General features: G+C 38.9%; 1 long non-coding RNA gene across 3 annotated transcripts in view; it reads left to right on the top strand.

Moving 5' to 3' along the window:
- Positions 1 to 19,200, top strand: part of LOC138741699 (uncharacterized) — a 52,410-nt gene that overhangs the window by 9,981 nt on the left and 23,229 nt on the right. For all 3 annotated transcript variants that reach the window (XR_011343674.1, XR_011343676.1, XR_011343675.1), the window contains one exon: positions 940 to 1,052. This is a non-coding gene — a long non-coding RNA (uncharacterized lncRNA). The remainder of the gene's footprint in view (positions 1 to 939; positions 1,053 to 19,200) is intronic.

Below are 19,200 nucleotides of genomic sequence, written 5' to 3'. Positions count from 1 at the left end.
TAGTTGTATTCCACTTGAGAAAGTTACATATAATTTAAGGAAAAAAATGATATATTCTTACAAATTTGGTGCCTTCATCTACAAAAATAGGATTAAACTTTATTTTTTTTAATTTCTAAATGTTCTTCTTAGACTTTAAGACCTGTGTGGAACCCCATTAATGATAAAATAAATATGAATTTTAGACCAGATGGGATTTAACACTTTTAGCAGTCCATTTTCACTCTTATTCTTTCTCTTTTTTTTTCCCTATTTTAACATTTAATTTGATACTTTTATTTAATTTTCCTTTACCTTTTCTTGGGACAGCAGGGGGGTGGGGGGAATGGGATGTTGGGGTTTTAATCATCACTCATTTGATATTAAATACATTATTACATCTGTAGTTTGAAATATATTTGAATGCATGTATGGTTAAAATTTTTAAATAAAATGTTCAACAACAAATAATAGACAACAGTTTCAAAGCTTTGAGCTTTAGAACAGAGCATACGGAGGAACTGGGAGATGAAATAATTGTAGTACAATAACTTTGGAAGCTGTATTAGGACAATGGTTAGGTCCACTATAAAAGAGGACACAAGGAAGTGTTGAAAATAAGAACTCTACAATTTATTCCTAATTGCTGGATCTAAATTGATAGTTGTCAATAAATCATTCCATCATTGCACTATTTAGATCAGGAGTCAGATAATACTGAAATTGTTAATTGAGCTCAAGAATCAAAGATGACTTTGTTTCCTTCCAATTATTGCTTGTTTTACTATTTCTAGTTTTGCAGCTGGTATCAATAGATAGCGAACTCTCTGCAATGAATTGATACAGATGTAACTATTCTGTACACAGTTTCACATGCCAAAATATACAGGGGTGAAAGGTTTACATAAAGTCAGCTGACTGCAGTGACTTTTTTGGTGAAGCTAAATCATCTCTTTACAGTGATTTTCAACTTGCTATCATCGGGCAGTAGCGTTATTGAGCTGTACCAGGTTGCATTGCAGAAGATAAAGATAAAGCTGAGAGGATGATAGAAATTTTCAGGAGACAAAAAAGTAAGTGTTCAATAATGAAGACAATTATAAGACAAAACTTAAATAAGTCTGGCATTGAAATTAACCAATCAAAGGGCACGTGGCTGCATTTTGTTCATGCCTCGCTGAAAGGCTCATGCCTGAAACGTTGGTTATGTATCTTTGCTATATAAAGTACACTGTGACCTGTTGAGTTTGTCCAGCATTGTGGTTTTACTTCAATCGCATTGAGTGCAGACTTTCTTCTTTTACTATTGAAACTAACTAGATTTGCTCTGCACCTGTTGATGTACCAAATATAAATATTGAATATCAAAATTCATCTTTATGCATGATTAAGTTATCCTGAACTGTGAACACCACAAAATTAGATTTAGCCAATTCAGTTTCCAGTCAAACTTTGTTAATTCTAAAAAATTAAAACCATCATTCAATACAATTTTGTACGAGCTATGAAATTATGCTCAGAAATATCAAGTAGATTGACTGTGATTATTGAAATAAAAATGTTCTCAAGTCAACATTTATCATCAGCCCCTATAATTGCCTCTGAAACAAACAGTTGGCTGGACTATTTCACAATGAGTTTAAAAAAAACTGTTTTGGTATGGCCCAGTTTAAAAAAAAACTCATCTGAATTCACAATGCACTTTAACAACAATCCAGTGGTTGCATATATGGCACCACTGATACTATAGTATCTTTAAAATTGCAGATTAATTTTGTTGCTCTTCATCCAGTCCCTTCCCACTTACATTCAAGACTCTGCTCACGATTTCCACTTCTTTTGACAAATTCCAGTTCTCTGGTCTGCACCACCTCATTTTCACCATTGGAATGCAAATCCTGTACCATTCCTTTCCTCAACAGGAGGGCCTCAGAGCCTTCTGCTTCTTTCTTCTTTTTTTTTATTTTTAAAAAAAATTTTCACACTATGAACTACATTAACCAAATTACACACAAACATTTCCCTCTTGAATATACACAGTGTCATTTTCTCCCCTTTTACCCCTCTCCCTTCCCTCCTTCCTTCCCACCCCCTCCCAACCCATTAAACGTTCAACATATATAATACAATAAACCCATTAAACAATGTCATCACACAATGAAAATAAACAAGAAAATTGTGTCATCTACTTTTACACACTAAGTCAGTTCATTTTGTCTTCTTCCCATTCTATCATTTTAGGGGTGAAGGTCCGCAGTAGGCCCTCTCTGTTGTGTTCCATGTACGGTTCCCAAATTTGTTCAAATAATGTGACTTTATTTTTTAAATTGTATATTATTTTTTCCAATGGAATACATTTATTTATTTCTATGTACCATTGTTGTACTCTCAGGCTCTCTTCTGATTTCCAGGTTGACATTATGCATTTTTTTGCTACAGCTAAGGCTATCATAATAAATCTTTTTTGTGCTTCATCCAGTTTGAGGCCTAATTCTTTAGTTCTTATATTACTTTGAAGAAAGATCTCTGGATATTTTGGTATGTTGCTTTTTGTGATTTTATTTAATACCTGATTTAGATCTTCCCAAAACTTTTCCATTTTCACATGCCCAAATTGCATGTACTGTTGTTCCCATTTCCTTCTTACAGCGAAAACATCTACCTGATACTGTTGGGTCCCATTTACTTAACTTTTGGGGTGTGGTGTATAGCCTGTGTAGCCAATTATATTGTATCATGCGTAACCTCATGTTTATTATATTTCTCATAGTTTCGGAGCATAGCTTTTCCCATATTTCATTTTTTATCTTTATGTTTAGATCTTGTTCCCAGTTTTGTTTGGGTTTACACCTTATTTCATCATTGTCTTTCTCTTGCAGCTTGATGCACATGCTTGTTATAAATCTTTTAATTATCATTGTGTCTGTAATCACATATTCAAAGCTGCTTCCTTCTGGTAACCTCAGCCTGCTTCCCAATTTGTCCTTTAAGTAGGTTTTCAGTTGGTGGTATGCAAACATTGTACCTTGAGTTATTCCATATTTGTACTGCATTTGTTCAAAATATAATAAATTGTTTCCCAAAAAACTATTTTCTATTCTTTTAATCCCTTTTCTCTCCCATTCTCTAAAGGAAAGGTTATCTATTGTGAATGGGATTAGTTGATTTTGCGTCAATAATAATTTTGGTAGTTGGTAATTTGTTTTTTTTTCCTTTCTATGTGAATCTTCTTCCAAATGTTGAGCAAATGGTGCAGTACTGGTGAACTTCTATATTGCACCAGTTTTTCATTCCACTTGTAAATATATGTTCTGTCCTGGTCCAATCTGGTTTTTCCCTTGTTTGATAAAAATCTGATAGGTATCTTAATTGTGTTGCTCTATAATAATTCTTAAAGTTTGGTAGCTGTAAGCCCCTTTGTACCATTCTGTTAATTTATCTAGCGCTATCCTTGGTTTACCCCCTTTCCATAGGAATTTCCTTATCATTTTCTTTAGCTCATTGAAGAATTTTGCTACTAAGGGAATTGGTAACGATCGAAACAGGTATTGTATTCTTGGGAAGATATTCATTTTAATGCAATTCATCCTTCCTATCAGTGTTAGTGGTAAATCTTTCCAATGTTCTAAGTCATCTTGTAATTTCTTCATTAATGGCTGATAATTTAATTTGTATAGATGGCCTAGATTATTATCTAGTCTAATACCTAGGTATCGGATTGCTTGTGTTTGCCATTTAAATGGTGATTCTTTCTTAAACTTTGGGAAATCCGCATTATTCATTGGCATCACTTCATTTTTATTTGCGTTGATATTCAGAAGACAATTTGCTGTCTACCCCGATATTTCTCCATATTCCTTCAATTTCTTATGTAATTCTTTTATTGATAATTCTGGTTCTGTTAAATATACTATGATGTCATCTACAAATAGACTGATTTTATATTCCTTCTCTTTTATTTTTATCCCTTTTATTTTATTTTCTGTTCTTTTTAGTTAAATACAAGATATATTAAAAAAAGCTACTGAACAATAAAATGACTGGGGAGGACAGACTCCCAATAGAATTCTATAAAACATTTAAAAAGTTACTAATTCCTCCTCTCCTGGAAGTAATGAACCAGATTGAAGAAACACAAAACATGCCAGATTCATGTCAAACAGCAATAATTACAGTAATACCAAAGAGGGGGAAAGATCCACTAACACCAACATCGTATAGACCAATATCTCTACTTAACTCAGATTATAAGATAATAGCAAAACTATTAGCAAACAGATTGGCCGACTGTGTACCAAAAATAGTAAAACTAGATCAAACTGGATTTATTAAGAAAAGACTAACAATGGACAATATCTGTGTTCATTAATTTAATCCATGCAGTACAAGGAAATAAGACGCCAACAGTTGCTTTAGACACAGAGAAAGCCTTTGACAGGGTAGAATGGAATTATTTATTCAAAGTACTACAGGGGTTCAACCTACCAGAGAAATATATTAATTGGATTCTTTGGCTTGGCTTCGCGGGCGAAGATTTATGGAGGGGATAAAAAGTCCACGTCAGCTGCAGGCTCGTTTGTGGCTGACAAGTCCGATGCGGGACAGGCAGACACGATTGCAGCGGTTGCAGGGGAAAATTGGTTGGTTGGGGTTGGGTGTTGGGTTTTTCCTCCTTTGCCTTTTGTCAGTGAGGTGGGCTCTGCGGTCTTCTTCAAAGGAGGTTGCTGCCCGCCAAACTGTGAGGCGCCAAGATGCACGGTTTGAGGCGTTATCAGCCCACTGGCGGTGGTCAATGTGGCAGGCACCAAGAGATTTCTTTAGGCAGTCCTTGTACCCTTTCTTTGGTGCACCTCTGTCACGGTGGCCAGTGGAGAGCTCGCCATATAACACGATCTTGGGAAGGCGATGGTCCTCCATTCTGGAGACGTGACCCATCCAGCGCAACTGGATCTTCAGCAGCGTGAACTCGATGCTGTCGACCTCTGCCATCTCGAGTACTTCGACGTTAGGGATGTAAGCGCTCCAATGGATGTTGAGGATGGAGCGGAGACAACGCTGGTGGAAGCGTTCTAGGAGCCGTAGGTGATGTCGGTAGAGGACCCATGATTCGGAGCCGAACAGGAGTGTGCCCCAATCCGGGCAGAGAGTGGGAGGCGGCGGCCCCAGTCCAGGCACAGGGTGAGCTGCGGCGGCCTCGGCCCCGGTCCGGGCAGTATGGACCGACCTAGGAGGGGAGGCAGGCCCCTCCAGCCCGGGTAAGAAACCTGCATAGGAGAAGGCCACTCCGATATAAAACCTACGACCCAAGGACCTCGCTGCCACGTTCCAGCTTGCTTGGCCACGGCACACGAACCATGGGTGTAAAGGGTGGGGCCAGTACTGCGCGCACTGCACTCCACCTAAAAGCTCCTTTGCGCAGGCCCGAGGACAGGTCCACGTCCTCCCCCTCCACGTCCTCCCCCTCCACGTCCTCCCCCTCCACGTCCTCCCCCTCCACGTCCTCCCCCTCCACGTCCTCCCCCTCCACGTCCTCCCCCTCCACGTCCTCCCCCTCCACGTCCTCCCCCTCCACGTCCTCCCCCTCCACGTCCTCCCCCTCCACGTCCTCCCCCTCCACGTCCTCCCCCTCCACGTCCTCCCCCTCCACGTCCTCCCCCTCCACGTCCTCCCCCTCCACGTCCTCCCCCTCCACGTCCTCCCCCTCCACGTCCTCCCCCTCCACGTCCTCCCCCTCCACGTCCTCCCCCTCCACGTCCTCCCCCTCCACGTCCTCCCCCTCCACGTCCTCCCCCTCCACGTCCTCCCCCTCCACGTCCTCCCCCTCAAAAGATGTCATACCCACACTCTTAATTGGATTAAAGCATTATATAATGGACCATTGGCAAAGGTGACAGTAAATGGATATATAATCGAATCAATTTAAATTAAGCAGATCAACTAGGCAGGGATGTCCATTATCTCCCTTACTGTTTGCTTTACCTCTGCTTCTTTCTTGAATGCAGAACCATTCACTCTCCATCAACTAACATTCTCCTCTGCTTGATGGAACTTGTCTTCAACTTTAATAATTTGTTCTTTGACTGTTGCCATTTCCTCCAGATCCAGGGCACATATGCAGGCCCTGGCTATGCCTGCCTTTTTGTTGGGTGTGTAAAACAGTCCCTGTTCTGCTCAGTTACCATTCTGGAACTCTTTCTCCTTTACTTCAATGACTGCATTGATAGTTCAATAATTTCATTTCCAACTTTCACCTGGATTGTATCTGATGCCACTTTTCACTTCCTTGATTTTTTTTTTGTCTCCATCTCAGGGGACAAACAATCCAGTGATTGCTATTATCAACCCATTAACTTTCACAGCTACCTGGATTATCCAGCTTCCCCCGGTCCCTTGTAAGAATGCCATTTCTTTCTCTTAATTCCTCCACCTCCGCTGCATCTGTTCCCAGGATGAGATCTTGTCTCCAAATCATCCAAAGTTATCTTTCTTTGATAAATGAGGATTTTCACTCACCATCATCAGTGAAACCCACATCTCTATCTCCTCTACTTCTCATATTTCTGCCCCACCCCTCCCCATCCCAGGCAGATTAAGGACAGAGGCCCCTTAGTCTGACTTTCCACCCCACCAGCCTCCACAGATGACAAATTATCCTCTGATACCTCTGTCAACTTCAATGCCACCTCACCACCAGCCACATCTACCCCTCTCCACCCTTGTCTGCTTTTCACTGGGTTGTCTTTCTGAGACTCCCTTGACTGATGTTTCCTCACTACTCACCTCCCTTCCTCATTAGGCCTTTTGGACTATAAAACAAGAATATTCATAATTGTCCCTGCATCCTAGGGCACAAACAGACCTTTCAGGTCAGATGAGCTTTTCATGCACCTCATCCAATGTAATCTACTGGATTCATTGTACTTAGAGCGGTCTACATTGATGATACAAAATGCAGATTGGGAGACCTTATCGCTGAACACCTATGCTCAGTTCATGGCTCCAAACTCAAGTTTCCTGTAGCCAACCATGTTAATTCCCAACCATTGGGACGCTGACATCTGTATTGACAAGGTGAGGATGGATGTGGACAATGAGGAGCAACATACCATATTCCCATTGGACAGTCTTAAACCTAGCATGAACACTGATTTTTTTTTCCCCCCCGAATTTTAGCTATCCCAGCTCCATATGATTCTGTTTTTCTTACCAACTCCCGTACTCTGTCTTCTTTCTAACTTTTCTTCTCTTCCCCCCCTCCCCCCACCACACCAGTGATCTCTCCACCTCTCACATCTTCTGTCCAATACTCTGTCACTTTGGCCCTCATCCAACTTTAAAAAAAAAACCTAATTTGCGATAAAGGGTCCTGGCCAAAAACATTGACTATTCCTACCCTTGGATGCTGTCTGACTCAGAGTTCCTCTAGTATATCATTGTTTGTTCAAGATTGCAGCATCTACCATCTTTATGTTCCTCTGTTTAATGTTGTTTTCTTTAATCAGGATCTTCACTCAAATAATCTATTATCCTGCTCTAATCAGCACATATTTAGGATTTTAATTATAAATACAACTGCAGCAGTCATTAGACAATTGCACATCCACGAGATACTGCAGCAAGTCAATTTGAATGCAACTTCCCCCACAAAAGAAATAAAATGAACCCTCTGATTTGACTGGGTTAATCACATAACGAGTGATGAACAAAATAGATATTTTCTTCTTACAAATAATTCCGTGGAATCTTTTTGAGTTCCAGATTTGATATATCTGTTAAAAGAGAGTGCATGCAATTATGATCTTCTCTTTTCATGTTCATACAAGTTTTTACCCACATTTTTTGCTGCAATTCAGAATAGGGTTCAAAACCCAACAGCAAAACCAGAGTTGAGAGTTGAAAAATAATGTTGAAAATATGATATTGCAAAATGACTAAAAAACTTGCTTTGCTATTTCTTTGGGACCATCTTCATTTGATATTCATCAGGGGCAGGATGTGAATCAGTGTTAATTTAGTAAAATTTAGTAGGGTGCCACAGTTAGCGCAATGCTGTTACAGCATCAGGCATTGGGACTAGGATTCAAATCCCTTGCTGTCTGTAAGGAGTTTGTACACTCTCCTGTCATTTCTGTGTGGGTTTCCCCCAAGGGCTCCAGTTTCCTCCCACCATTTAAAGTGTACGAGGATCGTAGGTCAATAGGGTGGTACAGGCCCGAGGGCCGAAAAGGCCTGTTCTCGTGTTGTATGTCTGTATATCCAAATTAAAATTTTAATTTAAAAGAACTTATTGATGCATAGACCAGTGCTACATTGCATAGGCTCCTTAACCCACACGTTTGAACATCATGACTTCCTTACTTTTCCCTCAATGTTCAGCTCGCTGAGGACAATACAACTTCTTGACCACCCTCTATAATTGTGTGGCTACTTCTAAAAATCTAAGGACCTGATCCCCATCATCCACATGAACATTGATGCTTTTGAGAGTTCTGTCATTAATTGTATACAGTTCCATTGCATTTGACCTCTCAAACTGAAACACCTCACACTTGTCCAGATTAAACTCCATCTGCCATTTCTATAATTAATCTGTATTTTGTAGTCTTTGATAGCTAGCTCTCTACTCTGTCCACACCTTCACCAGTCTTTTGGCATCAAACTTACTAAACCACCCATGTACTTCTTCATCCAAGTCTTTCATGTATATCACAAATGACAGGGTTCCTAACATCACTCTCTATAGAACACCAGCAGACATGGGTCTTGAACCAGAATAACACCTTCTCCGCTACCCTCTATTTTCTAGCTGATTCTGAATACAAACTAATGATTCACCATAGATCCCATACATCTGTACCTTCTGGATCAGCATACATTTGTCAAGTGCCTCTCTAAGATTCACATAGACAACAACCACTGACCTACCCTTCTCAACTACCTTTATCATAACATTAAAAAAACCAATCTAATTTGTAAGATTGGATCTGTCCCATGCATTGCCATGCTGACTGTCCAAAATGCTTTTTCAAATGTTCAAAAGTATTCTCTGTGTGAGCTTCCAGACCACGGTCGTGAAGTTCACCTGTTTACTATTTCCTGGATTATTCTTATTTCCCTTGAACAAAGGAATGACATTGGCCACTCTCCAGCCAACATTCTTTTAAAATGTTCCAAGATCCTGTGTACTTGTTGCAACTTTTATTAGTCTTACAGTTTTTTGATCACGTTTGAAAAGTCATTTTACGTTTCGAAAACTTGTTGAATTCATATGTTCTTGAATACATCCGAGGCAAATGGCAGTGAACGCTCTAAATACCCTTTGAAATAATTGGCTAGTAAAGTACATCAAAATGCTCCAAGAAAGGTGAAAATATTCATTAGAACTGTATTTCATGTCACTTTAGAGCAGGGGTTCCCAACCTTTTTGTTCCTCTGTACCCCTTGGCATTTTTATAGGTTCCCGTGTACCCCCAAAAATTAACGATAAATAAAAACCACAACATTGTGCAATCTGACTGCAGATTACAACACCATGTATTGTACAATAGTAGTCATTCTCTCAGACCCAATGTATTCCCTGAAAAGTGCAAATGTACCACTGGGGGTACATGTACCCCAGGTTGGGAACCCCTGCTTTAGAGGAACGCACATGAAGGTGGACAAGAAAAGTATCTGGCTAACAGTATTATGAGTGACCTTTTTATAAGAATAATTAACAGCCTGGCAAAGGCTGATTAACAACTGAATGACTTTATTCAAGGAGTCATTGATCAGGATAAGGTCTGAAAATCCAGGACAAATTGGTGCTCTGCAGATATCAGCTGGTATGAGAATCTGAAAACCATCACTGAGTTACAAATGGCCACTTCTCTACATAGATTGAGGGAGAGAAAGGAATCAGATTTAGGCAATGTAATCAATCCATAATGCTGGTCAGATCTATGTGTAGATAACATGACTACCTTGATTAATTCTCGACATAGACTAATTCATTATAATTTTCTGCATCAATTACATCTTGCACCTAAAAAGATACATAAAAAACAAACCAGAAATTTTTGATAGGTGTTTTAGGTGTGGTATAGATGTTGATACCTTTTTACATTCCACTTGATTATGCACAAAATTTAGACCCTTTTGGATAGAATTGGGGCAGTGTTGACAAAAATTTGGGGGTGAACTCCCTCTAGGCCTGGAATTGTTTCTTCTGGGAAATTTGGCTGTTATAAAAGTTAACTTCTCCAAAAGTAAATCTAACTTTATTAAAATTGTGTTGTCAATACCCAGGAAATGGATAGTGATAACATGGAAATCTGTTGCCCTACTTCACATTGATTGTTAGAACATGAAAGTGCAAAGTCGTTTTCCCCTTGAGAAAATTACTTATAGTCTTAGGAATAGAAATAGTATATTCATATAAATTTGGCCACCTTGTATACATTACATAAATGCCCAAATTGTACAATTTATTTTGATAATTGTCAATTAGTATACACCTCATTAGAAATTTAACACTTTAAAAATGATTTGACCCTGAAATGTCAAACCTTGCTCCGTTGGTTTTTCTTTCCTATTCTCTTTCTTTTTTCTCTATTTCCTGCTGTCTTTCCCCTTTTCTTTCAAGAATGGGGAGGGGGCACTGGGAGACGAGGGATTCTCCTTTTTATTTTTTTGGATCTTATGAATGTTTTTCTATGACTTTATGTTCAATGTATTATTGTTATTATATTAATTGAGACAAATATTCTGTATTTTCTTCAACCTTAAATAAAATATTCAAAAAATGTCCATTTCTGGATTTTAGGCTATGATTACTTTAGGGTCATCAACAGTGACTCACTAGTCCATCAGTTATGCTTGCTAAAGTACACATAATCAATTGAGCGAATGGAATGGCAATGGATGGTCTCCATTTTTGGAATGGGGAGGGGTTGAAGAAGATGAGAAACATGGGATAAATTGGATACCACTCAAAATGATGCGAGTTGAGAGACTATTGTGGAATACCAGTAAAAGCCTTTGTGCTGCCTGGTCCTTATAATTATATTATCAAGCCATTAACAACTGTGCTGTTACAATATCAGACCATAGCCTCATGTACTGCCAAATTGAGGACAATTGGAGGAACAATTTTGTCTCAGCAATCTCCAACCATAAAGCATCAGAATTGCCCTCCAATTTCTGTAAACCCCCTCCCCCGGTCTATTTCTTTCCCATCCTCCAACTCCCCAGCCCCTTGTCTTTCTTCTTCAATTGGAGAGCCACCCTTCTTGGCTCTCTGCCCCCATCACCTTGGCATTTTTTTTCCTTCTACCTTCCCACCTCTCTGTACCTATTACCTCTAGCCTGTTAGCCTGCACTCTTACTTCCCCTTCCTCTCTCTCCTCCTCCACCCTTTTTTTTTCACGTATCTACCAGTTTTGCCAGATTACTGACAAAGGGCTCAGGCCTGAAACATTGACTGTCTTTTACTTCACATGGATGCTTTGAGACTTGCTGAGTATCTCCAGCACTCTTTGTGTACTGTGTCTACATTGGCAGGAGCTCCACACAAGAGGTCAATTTTGTCAAAAAGCCACAGCGAGTTAAAGCCAACACATACTGCAAAACCAGCCCATGAGAGCTAGATTCAATCTTGGAACTGGGAGAGATACTGTAAATGTGACTTGAACAATAAGCCAAAGCATAGCAGGAGATCAAGGCAGGCTTTAGGTTCTTCCGAGATCATACTGAAATGTCAGGCAAGGAGATGAACAGGAGATATCCACGGGTAATCATTGTGAAAGCAGCTTTGAGATAGCCCAAGCAAGCAAAGAATCAATGGTCAGGATGCAGTGTTCTTTCAAAGTCAATGACCAAACCTCAGGCAGATAATTTAAAAAAAGTTTCAAGGATAATCTCATAGCTTCCCATTGCTTTCTGGTAATTTATGACCCCCGAGAACACTTGTTGGAGAAGGAGTATTTCCAATAGTATTGAGGACCTTCAGCACACAGTACATCAGCTTAAAAGGTGGAAGGAGAGAAGTCACCTGCCTGCTCTGCTGAGCATCATCTGCCCTCTGTTGAAGAATCTGCAGTTCTTACACTGACTGTATAGATTCTGAGTGATTGATGACATCAGAGTCCTTTCGACCGGCTCAATGGTGTCTTTCCCATCTGCTGATTACAGATGTGAGTGATGCTGCAGTATATGCACAAGGTTTACAAAATATGGCTTACTCGCAAAAACAATGTTAGAGACTGTGATGAGTGAGAAAACAGATTTGATGGGTCTCAAAAGCAACGACTCTGAGTGCAGATTTTATTTAGAAAATGGATGTGGAAAAATAGTAATAGAGATTAAATATATACACATTCATGCAGTTTATAGCGAGCATGGGAAGCGGAAGCAGCAACGAGACACATATGCACATAATTTATAGACAAACACGAGAAAATTGCAGCGGGGAAAATATGCACACCCACACATACAAAGCAAACTGGATACATACAACAATCAAGGAAAAGCCAATACAATATAACCCCCCTTTGACTCCGTGCAGGCCTTTAACAGTGCACATCTTACTAACAATTTTCCAGCGCCATTCCACAGTTCTATGCCTGGAGTGAGCAAAATGACTCCAAGATGGCAAAGAGAAAGAAGCGAGTACACGTGGTGCCCTTTATAGTGCTGGAAGGCTGTGTGTGTGTGTGTGTGTGTGTGTGTGTGTGTGTGTGTGTGTGTGTGTGTGTGTGTGTGTGTGTGTGTGTGTGTGTGTGTGTGTGTGTGTGTGTGGGGGGGGGGGGTGGGGGTGTGTGTGTGTGTGTGTGTGGGGGGGGGAGGGCCCAGCACAGGTAATTTACAGGGTTAGAATGGCTCGGAGCCAGCAAGGTTAAGATGATTAGGAAGGCTAATGGCCCAAGGCCAAGTACAAAGGAATTTATATTAGCCAATAGCAAGACGTGCACTAATGGGTAGAGTTGGCCCAAACTATAATTGGCAGGTGGTGTGTCTTAGAACATAAGAACAAAAGAGATAGGAGAAGTAGTAGGCGAGCCGGCCCATCGAGCCTGCTCAGCCATTTAATAAGATCATGGCTGATCTGATCATCGACTCAACTCCACCTACCTGCATTTTCCCTTTATCCCTCAATTCTTTTTTTTATATAAAAATCTATCTGAACTGGAAAAAAACCCAGAACCTTAAATATGTTTAATGAAGTAGCCTCAACCACTTCCCTGGGTAGAGAATTCCACAGACTCACTACTCTCATCTCCGTCTTAAATTTGCTTCCCTGAATCTTGAGGCTGTGTCTCCTAGTTCTGGTCTCAAAGCCAGTGAAAACAATTTTCCTACTTCTTTCTTATCTTTCATAATTTTACATGTTTCTATGAGATCACCTCTCATTCTTCTGAATTTGAGTGAGTATAATCCCAGATGATTTAGTCTCTCCTCGTAGGGCAATCTCCTCATCTTCGGGATTAACCTCGTGAACCTCCTCTGGACTGCCTCCAAAGCCAGCATATCCTTTCTCAAGTATGGACACCAGAACTGCATACAGTACTCCAGGTGAAGCCTCAACAGTTCCCTTCCTCCAGCAATGAAGGTCAACATTCCATTTGCCTTCTTAATAACCTGTTGTACCTGCAACCCAACTTTTTGCGATACATGCACCAGCACTCCCAAGTCCTTCTGCATTACAGTATGCTGCAGTTTTTCACCATTTAAATAATAATCTGCTCTTCTATTTTTCCTACCAAAGTGGATGACCTCGCATTTACTAACATTGTATTCCATCTGCCCACTCACCTCACTTAACTATATCCTTCTGCAGCCTCCCCACATCCTCGCTACAATTTGCTTTTCCACTCCATTTAGTATCATCTGCAAACTTGGCTACACTACACTCTATCCCCTCTTCCAAATCATCATTGTAAATGGTGAGCAGCTGTGGGCCCAGCACCAATCCCTGCGACACCTCACTTATCACTGTCTGCCAATCACAAAAACACCCATTAATCCCAACTCTCTACCTTCTGTCAGTTAATCAATCTATGCCAATATACTTCCCCCAACTCTATTCATCTGTATCTTATTGATGTCTCATGTGGCACCTTATCAAACACCTTTTGGAAATCCAAATATACTACATCAACCTGTTCCCCTATCTACTGTACCCATTATATCCTCAAAGTACTCCAGCAAGTTTGTCAAACAAGACCTGCCCTTTCTGAATCCATGCTGCATCTGCCTGATAGGACTCCTTTGTTCTAAATGTCTCGTTCTTTCATCCTTAATGACAGCTTCAAGCATTTTCCAGACTACAGACGTGCTAACTGGCTGATAGTTATGAGTCTTCTGCCTACATCCCTTTCTAAAAAGAGACATGACATTTGCTGTCTTCCAATCTGCTGGGACTTGCCCAGAATCCAGAGAAATTTGGTAAATGACTACCAACACATCAACTGTATCTCCTGCCATTTCCCTCAATACCATTGGATGCATCCCATTAGGACCAGGGGATTTGTCCATCTTCAGTCCCATTAGTTTGCACATTATTATCTCTTTTGCAACAATTATTTTATCAACACCCTCACCTCCATTTGCATCCCTATGTTACCTGCTATTTTTTTTAATATTTTGTGCTTATTTACCTTCATAATCCTTCTTCCCTTATTTCTCATTTAGTTCTCCTTTGATGCCTTATAAATTTTTCCCAATCCTTCAGTTTCCCATGACTCTTGGCTACTTTGTACACATGAGCTTTTAATTTTATACCTTCCTTTATGTCCATAGTTAACCAAGACTGACTCTTCTCTCTCTTACTGCCGTTATTTAAACTGGGAATATATTTTTGTTGCGCACTGTGAAAAATCTCTTTGAAAGTCTTCCACAGTTCCTCAACTGTTCTGCCAACTAGCCTATGCTCCCAGTCTACACTGATCAATTCTTCCCTCATCCTGTTGTAGTCACCCCTGTTCAAGCATAATACACTAGTTTTAGATCTAACTATTGCACCCTCCATCAGTATGAGAAATTCAATCATACTATAATCGCTTTTTCCAAGAGGGTCCCTAACTTCTAGATTGTTAATTTTACCCATCTCATTGCACAATGCAAGATCTCAAATAACATTCTCCCTTGTTGGTTCCTTAACATGCTGCTCAAGAAAGCGATCATAGTTGCATTCTATGAAGTCATCCTCCCTCAACCAACTTGATTTTCCCAGTCTTCCAACCAGTCAGTGGGCAGTGCTGTCACGTGACCCTTCACAATACAGAGTTAAGCAATTTCAATTTTTTTTTTTCAGTATTTTAAACACTGGAGATTATATATTTTTGAGAGAAAATTTAAGAAGATTTTCATGACTGAATTTTCATGATGATGTGGAACAATGTAAAGAAAAGATGGGTCAGATGGAGAGTTCATTTACTGGTTGGTAAATTCAGAGAAATTATTTATTGAAGAAAATTGATGCATTGGGGAATCAAAGTTGAAAGAATAATGTTAAAATTGTTGTTCTTCCAGATGATTTTGAGGGTCCAGACCTGGTTCAATTTTTCCAGAAGTGGATTCCTGAAGTTTTTGGGGAAAGAATATTTTCAACATGGTTTGGAATTGGATAGAGCTCAAAGGGCAATAAGGAGGAAACCTCTTCCAGGTCAAACTCCACACTTTATCCTGATTAGATGTTTATGCTGTCAAGGGGATCTTTACATAAATCAATACTTTCAGCTGATTTTAAGCCACATTTATTTTAAATCTTGAAATGCTTTTTACCATTCTTTATTACAAATTGGAATGATTTTGTATTCTGCAGAGGAAAGCAATAGCTAAAGTTGGAGAGTTCAATTCAATTTTTCCAATTAAAATACTGAATTATTTTTATAAGATAAACAACAATGAAACATTAAGATGGATATGTGTTATCCTTTGTTGGGCATTTGGCTCTGTGGAGTTTCTGGAATAAATATGTCTTGGTTTTCAAATATTAATATTTTTTTTTAATTAAAATATTTTTAACATGAACCCATTTCCAACATTAAACAATTACTACACTTTAAGAGTACTTCAATGGCAAGTCAAAAGATATGAAACATCCTGCTGTCATGGAAAAAGTTTAATGAATAAAAATCTCTCTTTCTAATTGCACAGAGAGCATTGCTAAATGACACAGTGATTACAAGCACAAGGGACTAAATATCATTGAGAAATTTTGGGACACACAACATTGTCAAAGTTCCACCACTCTACTTCCATCTCGATCTCACTGACATGATATAATCTCTTCCTCAAATTGAAAAGTAGATCAGGTCTTAGCATAACATTTATTTTGATGAGCAAATTTAAAATGCACAGTGTAATTTTAAGAGAAAATGCTTTGCTCCTTTTTAATTGAACTTAAACAGGAGAACATAGCGTGGTAGAAAACTTCCTTGTGCAATGATGACCTTGTTCCTTGATTTTACTCACTGTAACATTAAGTGTGTTCACATTCTTGCCTGCTCCTTTCCACTGCCAAGAATATAGAAACGTATAAAATCTGTCCACTGGTAAATGCCAACTATTTATGAATTAATTGTTCACAAAGACCAAAAAAGCATTCCTGACAAGATGTTTATTGAATTAATTTTACCTGTTTAAAAAAGTGTAGAAAGATAAACTTATATTGAACGTAGGCAGATGTAAAATCTTTAATTTGGGATTGAGTGAATGAACATTTCAAAACACATTCACTGGTTATCAGAGATAGCTAACAAGGCCCTTTTAAAGTGTTACTTACATTTTTAAAAAGGAATGGAGTAGATGTAGTTAATGTGGATTTTCAGAAGTCATCTGAAAAAGTTTTATATAATGTTTTTAAACTTACTACATGGAGAGAATTTTGTTTGATGGGCAAAATATAAAATGTTTCAGCAGTCATTATTTTAAAGAGTTGTCTTACGAGCCCAGAGGACCCCAAAACCCAGCAGCAGCAATAGATATTAACCAAGACAAATGGTTACTTAAACTAAAGTTGCTTTTAATTATCTTTAACCATGAAAACAGGATCAAACTCTAACTTATGTGACAGGGTATACTCACACCCACAGAGACAGAGAGACAGAGAGACAGAGAGACAGAGAGACAGAGAGACAGGGAGACAGGGAGACAGAGAGACAGAGAGACAGAGAGACAGAGAGACAGAGAGACAGAGAGACAGAGAGAGATTTTTGGGAGATAAATTGAGAAAGGTCTGTTAGAGTAGGTCACATACAAACACTTTACAACAGATCTTATTTAAAATACTGGAGCTCTGCTCCATGGTAGACACATCGGCTCCAGAGCTTTTGTAAGAGCTTTGAAGAGTGTTCAAGAGACTTCTCTAATGGATTGTTGTTTACAAAAGGCAACAGATGAAAGAACATGTCAGAGCCACTGCTGTCTGGAAGAGAACTTGCTGATCTGAGAGTGTCATGAGGTTTTGCAAGTAGAGAGACAGATAGAGAATGTGAGAGAGACACAGAGATCACTTGTACAGTGTTACAGCCAGAAGAAGTAGCTAGGACTGGACAGGACAAGCTGGCAAGCTTATAGAAAGCCCAGTTGTAAGACAACCTGGTCAAACCCATTGTGGTTCATACAAGAGGAGGACTGGCTGTCTAATGTTTCACTTGGAATAAGAGAAAAAAAAGAACTCTGTTGTGACCTGAAAGAAAGAGATTATCATCTGGAGAACCCCGAAGGGACAAGTTTCATCATCAAGTCACTGAAGTGGCTGATTAAAAAGGAACAACAAATCTGTCTCTGAAAACAAGAATTCCTGAGTGGTAACCATTTACCTTTCAAGCACAAAAGCCTGGTGAACTTTATAAATGTTAAAATCTATACACAGTATAAGAATTGCCTGCAACCATGGAACTTGGAGGAATGAGAAGCGAGATTGGACTGTAAACCAAAGAACTTTTCTGAAGTTACATACACATTACATATACATGTGCTTAGAATTAGAAGGGGGGTTAAGTTAATAGTAATAAGTGTTATGAGCCCAGAGGACCCCAAAACCCAGCAGCAATAGATATTCACCAAGACAAATGGTTACTTACACAAAAGTTGTTTTTAATTATGTTTAAACATTAAAATAGAATCAAACTTTAACTTATCTCTATTGACTTACTTAACCTAACTTAACCAGGTGATAGAAGTTGATCCAAACTATGAAGGGAATTAAATGTACTCAGAATAGTTTTATTTCTGTAACTTAAAATATTAAAGAGATAATTAAAAAAAAATAATTTCACTACAACTATTGTAACATTTCTTTTAACATCACAATCTGAGAACATTTTGAAAAATACAGGAAACAGTTCTGAAGCTCCCAATTCAAATTTAAAACTGAGAGAACTTCAGTCAAGGAATGTGCATCAACAACCATGAAAACACCTGAGAGCCAGGATAAGGTCTTGGCTCAATTTGATCAGCGGTCTTTCCTGCCATGGAGAACCTCTTGCATATAGAATAATCTAAAATTGTAGGACTTTTGAGCAAAAAGCAGGAAGGTAGTCAGGGAGCTTGAATGCATATACCACAGACTTCCCAAACTTGCAACCACTTTAATAAGTTGATTTAAAAAAAACCCTGCTCAGTTTCATTGCAATATATAAATATGCTGCAGAAACTCAGCAGGTCACACAGCAGCTAAAGAATGTAAGGTCCTACCAATGTTTCAGAATCTTTGTCAGGAATGTAAAGGTTAAAAACTTGTTTTTGATTCTTAGTTAATTTTGTGCCTATCTCTTTTAGAAAGACTATTGTTTGTAGTGTTACCATAGAGACTATGATGTAATAATGGTGCAGACTAAGAGCTTGCATCTCATTCTTCAACGGACCATGAAGGAGACATAAGCTCGAGATATTTTCTTTGAATTCATCTTATTTCTCTTGTATCTCTCTTTAAAGATGAATATCATTATGTCTTTAAATATAGCCGAATGTTTTGCTTATTCATTGCTATGAAAATCTCAATAGGAAGTTACGTAAAATGTTTACCTGTTTTATCAATGAATTAACACTACATAAAGCTGCACCTACAAAGTTTGGTTTATTGGATTAATAAGATAGTAATTTGGAATATCGTCCTTGCATTTCCTTAAAGATGACATGCTTTGAAATTAGTATATATTAGAACCTAGAAAGTGTCATTTATAGGGTATATGCAAAATCAGACAAGAACCTGAATAAAAATGTGAGGAGCGTGGA

This window comes from Narcine bancroftii, chromosome 8, assembly GCF_036971445.1.
Source record: "Narcine bancroftii isolate sNarBan1 chromosome 8, sNarBan1.hap1, whole genome shotgun sequence".
Taxonomy (NCBI): domain Eukaryota; kingdom Metazoa; phylum Chordata; class Chondrichthyes; order Torpediniformes; family Narcinidae; genus Narcine; species Narcine bancroftii.
The sequence above is the reverse complement of the archived record's forward strand: the minus strand, read 5'-3'. Positions and strand labels throughout refer to the sequence as shown.